General features: G+C 37.1%; 1 long non-coding RNA gene across 2 annotated transcripts; it reads left to right on the forward strand.

Annotated features, from left to right (window-relative positions):
• The first annotated feature begins 1239 nt into the window (after positions 1-1239).
• Positions 1240-7190, forward strand: LOC117164256 (uncharacterized). 2 transcript variants are annotated; one of them, XR_013058790.1, is made up of 5 exons: positions 1240-1382; positions 1905-2050; positions 2148-2324; positions 5463-5686; positions 6328-7190. It is a non-coding gene; the product is annotated as an uncharacterized LOC117164256 (long non-coding RNA). The 2 variants fall into 2 exon arrangements; XR_004465616.2 differs by having other exon boundaries at positions 2148-5686.
• Positions 7191-7811: the final 621 nt, after the last annotated feature.

The following is a 7811-nucleotide window of genomic DNA, read 5'->3' on the forward strand; positions in this document are numbered from 1 at the left end:
GTGTGTTTTTTTCGTTCCATTCGGATTGATTCGATGTTCTGGTGGTGGTGTTACAGGTTGCTCAGTTCGCACGTTTCGTTAAACGAATGGAAAAGTACGCGCGACAACGATAGAGAACCTATTTCTAATCCTAACGACAGTTCTGGCTAATGCTATATCTCGATCAACGTGACGACGGGTGAAACAATAGAGAAACTACTTCAAATTTTTAAAAATGCTCCATTAGAGTCGTACCACGATCAGTATGACAGTGACAGAAGCTTGCTTCAAATCCTAAAAAAAAGTATTAGTCAATGTCACGCCTTGATTACTATGATCACGACAGAAAATTAATTTAGGAACCTAACGAGACTATTAATCAATGTCATTCGTTCATTAGAGCGAGAATAACGCGTAACAATAATAAAAACGTTACTTCAAGTCCTAAAAATGATAAAGTATTAATCACAGTAAATTCTTAATAGAAAGCATTGCATTCGTTTTTTCTTTCACGATGGAATTTCTTGAAAGTAATTTCTATCGGAAGCCATCGATCGTAACGTCGTAACTGAAATTCGTGTCGACGGCAGCTTTATTATCGGTTACAATTATTTGCACGTAACGCGCGTGCAACGACGCTCATATTCCATGTTTCATCGTCTCCGTGCCATTGAATTTATCGCTACCGTTATACACCTTTCGACTGGATCCCCGCCTCTCGTCGTGTCCGTTTGAGTTAAAGCGCCGCTCGAACCGAGTACAAGCGAAGACTACACCGAACACTCTCCTCGCTCTCTTCGGGCTCGACACGAGTCGCTGCATTTTCAGAACGGTACTCCTAACTGTATCTTACATACGTATACATGTACATGTGTATATACGTCTGTTTCTACTCACCTGTCGGCATCGCGACCAAGCACCCGCGCATACCGATCGGAGAACAAGGGAAAACGACCGCGTCGATGACCCTAGACGAGATGACGAATTCTTTGAGTAGAACTTATCCATCGGCTCCCATGGAATTCGAGGGAACCAAACAAATCTTTAATTCACACGTCTTCATGCGTTGTATAGATATTGGAACACGATTCTTAACATCTGGATCATTGACAACTAAGGTGTAAAGTTCGTATCAAAGAAATTAAAATTGAAGGTTTACGAAGAAGATAAAGTTTTATTCATGTTTTTCTATAAAATGTTATTCAAATCTCCAAAGCTTGCATTGTTATAAATATGCGAAATTTCGATGAAAAATGATAAACTAGTACTAAATTCATATCTTATGACGTCACGAATTTGATAATATTCTTGAAAACCATCTTATCTTTTTTGCATGTGCGATTCGACGATTGGAACCTCGTTGTTGGAGAAATTTGATGAATCGCAAGTTACAAGCTAGCAGTGTGAGTACATTAAATTTCCAAAAGTCAATTTTATGCGTCATAAATATCATATTTAATGAATTTTAGAGAATTTTAAGAACCGTTTATGGAATACAGAGTACCTCGTAATTTCTTAATATCATTTGTCCCCTAATTATTGTGCCTATCCCTATTATTAACTAAAGAATTTTGACTTTCGCGAAGTACGATGAACTACATTTTCTACTCTCTCCCTCTCTCTCTCTTTAAGTCTACGTAAGTCATTTGATATGGAAACACGATCCTTATGTTTGTATCTAATGCCACATAACATAAAATGCGATATTGTTTTGAAGACTACGCGATCTGGTGTAAAAGACTTAGTTATTTACGAGGCACAATGAACTCTATTTCCCAACATTCTCCTTCTTTTTCTTGTTATTTTACGCGGTACGTTATACGTTCTAGTTAAAGCGAATTGAATTTTCCGAGGCCTGATTCAGAAAATCTAAACCGTAGCTAGTCGATAAATATATTCTCCGTACAGTCGGAACATCCTTTTAGGAATCCTTTGTGCGACCAAGATTTTCTCATTACGTCGACCCGGTACTAATTTATTCGTACACGATGGGCAATCAGGGAGGAAACGGTTAGTCATCGTTCAACGATCCTTCGTTGAATGAGACGCGACGAGTCAGCTTTGAAACAAGGTAGAAACGTTGCATACAATTAAGGAACAATCGGGCATGCATTGAAATAACGATCGAAGATCAAGAGAGAACGGTTTGAACCGTTAATCGTTTTTAGAATCCCGCTTCAATGAGCTACACGAAGCGAAACACGGACCAGAGAGAAACGTCGAAGGAGTGGAGAGAAAAAAGAACGAAAAAAGAAGGAGAGAGAGGACATACGATGAAAGGGGGAGAAGTTCTCGGCTGGCTCGAGTCAAACAACGTGTAGCGGATCTTCTACGCGGGTATACACGTAAGTACGTACGTGCGGATCGCGTGTAGGGATACTCACGTAATGTAGGCCCGTTGCCGGAGATACCGTAAGACCTTGCTGTTACGTCACTAGAAGCCGCGTGATTAGGAGAAAAAGGATACCGGCGAGAGGGGAGAGAAGGAAACGGAAACTCTGTCCTCGGGATGCGCACGCTGAGTGCCGCCTGTTCTTGGAAATTCGTCGGTGCAATGTTTCCTTAGCCCTTCAAATGGCTTTTTTTCTTTTTTCTTTTTACTTTTTCGTTGCCTTTTAACCTATTAACCATAAGACGAGTTACTGGGAATATAAATTTCTCCGAATTGTACTCGATTCAAAGACTCTCCAGGTTTTTTATTTATTGCTTTATTTGTGTATTTTGAGCTCCTTAATTATGAAGTAGAATATTATTAAATTAATTGTAGAATTATAGATCAGTCTTATTTCATTTGAAAACAGTTTCTCCACGTTTCTAAATGTTAAAGTGGTTAATAACGGAAATGGAATAAATCGTTTACTTGAAAGATTAGAATTTCTGATTGTTAAATGGATTGAGAATGGAAGAATTAAGTAGTAACTTTGAATAGATCCTTTTAATAATTTTGAAATAAATGCGAGATTGTCTGTTTTTCAAGATGCAGTTTTCCAGATTTGTTGAGTTTTCCAGGCTTAAAAAATAATCCTATAATGCCAGACTAAGTGGAATCGGAGTCTTTTAATGGCTGCAAAATAGTCCCAATTAACAGAATTACAACAGAACTGTAGTTCCAGGCAGTTTGGGAGGTAGCATGCGGGAATCGAAAGTGATTATGCAGCTGTTCCACGCTGAAATGTTTCTAAAATAAGAGACGTATGTGTGAAGTTATAATTACGTGTCTGTAAAAGTTGCTTATAAATTTTGATGTGCGAAATGGGCTAAATGATCTTCAGTTGATCTCTTCGGTCAAACAAATCTAGCCGTGCTAAATGAGACAATATGCCACTTTTATACAAGCTCTCATACTTGCAAACTTTAATTTTACTCTCATTTTTTCTAATTCTGTACTATTTTTAACAAACATTCTTTTGCCTGATGCGTTCTATGCGTTGATACTGTCAAAGATTTACTTTATCATATCGCTATTTGTCAATGTAAATAAATAGAATTTTCACGACATTTTCACGATGTAACGAGAAGTTGATGAAAACGTCTCCAAAAGAAGTTTCATTTCTTTCGACGAAACTGGTAAACGATGCGTCTCGTGTTCGCCGGAGATTTCGTAAGAGCCGACGTTTATTTCGTCACGTAAGTACTTACGATGACTGCTGAGGCTTCACGTGAAATCATCAGCCCTTCGAAACTCCCCTCCCTCATTTTCCTTCTCTTCCACGGAACCTCCGTCACCGACACGGTCTGCGTCCACGTGTTTCTATCTGCGGTCAGTGCACCTTGCTGCACGAACCACGGCCATTTACCGAAGGTCCACGTAACACGACCGTGCTTAATAATCTTTTCTCCCAAGGATCGTCAACCTTGCCGATAGAGATGGAGAAAACGATAGGGAATAGACGGGATCAAGAGGATGATACTCAAAGTCCATGGACCTTCTTCAGGGTGTCTAACCGTCTGACAGAGTGATTAATCAAACTAAGCTTTCTTCCACGAGCATTAGAGCGTGTTACATAATTTCCTATTAATTTGATAATTACAAGCTCCCTCGCTTCCGAAATATGTAGCGCCATTAGATAATTTCAGAGAATATAATTAACCCCTTAATGCTCGAATTTCTTCTTTTTGCTTTCTCGTTTTTTTCTTTCTACTCTACCGGTAAAGAATGATTAACTATTTTATTGCAGAAAACCATTTATATGAAGAACAGGTGTGATATATGTATCTAATTAAAAGTTCATAAATACATGAATCAATCAATATTTTTCGAAACGATGGACGATATTACGTATGCCTTTTAAGAAGCTGATTTTTATTTAGTTTGAATTCTTCTAATTTTTATTGAAAATCTTTAGGTTGTAACATTACTAATCTGAAGTTTGATGAGATGTAATTTTCGATATGTATCTCACGTATCCCAACGAAACGTAAGCTCAAATATAAAAAATGCTTACGCACGAAATAAGCGATATAAAATAAACGTCTGCAACAATGCAATTGGAAACAGAAGGATGTACGTGAGCATGGATCGTTCATCATCCATCCGGTTTGATATCGCGCCGATGCAAATGTTCATTGGATTTTCGTGTCGATGACACGTGTTAATGGAACGTTTAGCTTGGTACACAATACGGAAGTGCAAAGTGCAGATGAAGTCGCTGAACTTGCACCTCCTCCTTCGTCATTCTTATAAAAGAAACGCGGACCTTTCGTCTTTAAAAATATTACCTCATATTCCTGGAGTCGTGTTTATATTTTCCGCGAAAAAATTCTGGATCTATTTTATTTCGAGAAAGGTCATTGAACTCTAAGAAAATATACACCACTTGAATCCAAATTATGTTAGATTATAACATATGACGTATTCTATTTTGCATCCATCCTCTAAAACTCCTATTTTTATAGGTGAATATTTGTATCTTTGTACATACAACACTGATGATTTATCGCATATCATTTGAATATTAAGAATTTTCTTTTCCATATACAATGGATACAAAAAGTATTTGCAAGTGTCCTTTCTTTTTATCAGATTCTACATACTTCATGTTCATAGTATCAAATTCTGGTAATGTGAAATGAAAATACTAAATGATACCTAAATTTAATATGCTTGAACCTAATTAATATGTAAACGCTATAATAGATGATGCGAGAACGTTTTTTATAACCACTGTAGAATTTAATTAATAGAATTTAACATAAATTCTTATGAAGCATAAATCGTCAAAAATTGGGCACTTCACGTATAACCTAATAATAAAATAGCAGCCTATATTTTCATTAACCTATTTTTCGCATCTTTAGGGAAATACAAGAATTCTGTAACTTGAAGTCCAATGACAAACAACCTACTTATGTCATCACCCTCTTAACCCAGTCCCCTTTTTTCACGCTTACCCTGTCTATCCTAAACGCAACAATTCCATTCTTACGTATACTACTACGACGTTCGCAAGTCGAGCGTGTCGATCAGTCTTGTCTACTCGCAGGTAAGCACGAATACCGGTAAGACCAGGAAGAACGTGGATGGTAAATAAGATGAAGGGAAAAGGTGGAGGCCCTAGGAAGACTCAAAGGTTCACGGCCGGGTGGTTGCTTTAAATCAGGCAGGTAAGGTGGTTTGACGGGGAAGAGACATCACTCGCCACGTGGTGGCTCAAGGGTCATTGTCCTGCGGTCGAGCTTCGTCGAGGTGAATCGGCTTGAGAACCAGGTACTTGTTCAAAAGTTCCCGCTCCTTTCGGCGCTCTTTCAATGCTAGACTTCAGTCCGTGGACACTCGCTTTTGTTCGTTTACATTGCCATTTATAAACGTATTTCATGAAACGCGACCGGTTTCGATGGACAAAGCGCAGATTCAACTCTTGTCTTTCTGTTTCACGTTACTGAGGAAGTCACTTACCAATACCGAAGACATTCATTTTAATCTCGAATATATCGATTTGTTGTTAACTAACATTTGACTCTTTCATTCGCGGAAGAAATCGTATATACACCTCTATAGCCAGATACATACAATCATTCACCAAAGTTTTCGTACACTATATAAATAATGTGTATATGAAATATTTATTTACTGTTACTCACGTAACAGTAATATTTTCCCTAGCAAAATATGTTGAACACGTAAGGAGAAAAGATTGTATCTTTTTAGCCTTATTATTTCAAGCTGTACATTATATTGTCCTTAAAGTAGCTCTTAATTAATCTTCTTATATATATATAGAATACAGTAAATTTGAAAAGAAGTTTGATGTTTTACAAACACCTTTTGTAACTGATTGTTCATATATATATATATAGTCATTTTTTCTCTGAATAATGTAAATAATGTTGAAAACGTAATTTTTCCAGAGAGTCTGCGCAGTAAAATGAAGCAAGAACCTACACACACGACGATATTCAACTTTATTCATTCACAGTATTATCTTTGAAGAATCCCCATTTCAACGAATATCTGTCACGTTTGTGATATGGAATTAAAAGAAAAATCTACGGAGCACTTTCTTCTCACTGAACCGTGAGATAAGTTAATCGTAACCGCTTCCAAATTCTAACGAAGAGTTAACTCTTGCTTTCGTAGCGGGAATTCCAAGAACTAAACGCCGAATTCCTATCCAATTACGGCGGGCATTATCGGCAAGCTACGGATAGTGGAACAACGCGCGTAGAAAAAGCCAACGTGACTGTAAATTTTTTTACGAACGTGAGAGATAGAGAGGGCAGCGGGCTGTGAGTTTCGGCCCTGGCGAGGACGAACAAGCCGAACGAGCGAGCGAACGAGCGTGTAGCACCTGCGGTCGACGACCCTTGCGGTGCTATCGAATACCTGCCGACACGAAGCGACGATCCGCTCGTTTGCTCGCTCGCGATCGCCTCACTCTTTTGGTGGCCCGTTCAATACTTCGCTCGTGAAGCCGATTAAATCGGAGAAAAAAGCATACACACATATTGAAGTTCGCGAAACGATCGTGCAGATCGATTGAAGACCACACGGGATAAACGCGATAAGTTCGTTTTTGTCTACTTCCTGATTTTTATGTTACCTCGTCGTTGCAACGAAGTATTTCAGTACAATATACTTGAAAGGCGGAACCGACTTGTTACGTAACACTGGAACATATATTTAAATTTTACATATTAATATAAACACATACATTACATATTAATAATATATATTAACTTTATATATTAATAATAAATATATATATAAACTTTGTAACACTGGAATTATTGAACCTGCTACAATTATTGGAAAAATGCAATTATTGGAAGATGCTTTTGATAAAATTAGTTCTGCCATTTATTCAAATAGGAACATAATTAGGAAGAACACATTCACGACGTGTTGTAGTAGAGCTATTATATAATTCATACTTATATTATAACAATCGAATGTTTTAAACATCTTTTTGAAATATTCAAGAAGTTGAAGAAACCTGGCAGTAGTTCATCTCAAAAACTAATTACAAGACGGGATTAGTTGATAGTATCCTGTTCAGTTTTAAAATTGTTCTCCTATAAAACACAGAAAGCTCAATTTATCTCATATTTCTCTTCCATGGTCTTAAATTTTAATCGAATAATAGGATACAACGTATAATTTACTTCAACAAACTGTTATGGCAGGACTCATTGCATAAAGTGATAAAAATGACAAAGAAATTTTTCCAAGCAACTCGACTTCTATCAAAATAGACATATTATAATACATTTCCATCTATCAAGATTATCAAAGACAGTGCATTTAATGTGTAATTAAAATCTTCGAAGTACTTGTATAATTATTCTCAAGAAGGAAAGATGTATCCGCGTTGTTATTAATGAAATGTGATTAT

Source organism: Bombus vancouverensis, chromosome 7 (assembly GCF_051014615.1).
Source record: "Bombus vancouverensis nearcticus chromosome 7, iyBomVanc1_principal, whole genome shotgun sequence".
Classification (NCBI taxonomy): domain Eukaryota; kingdom Metazoa; phylum Arthropoda; class Insecta; order Hymenoptera; family Apidae; genus Bombus; species Bombus vancouverensis.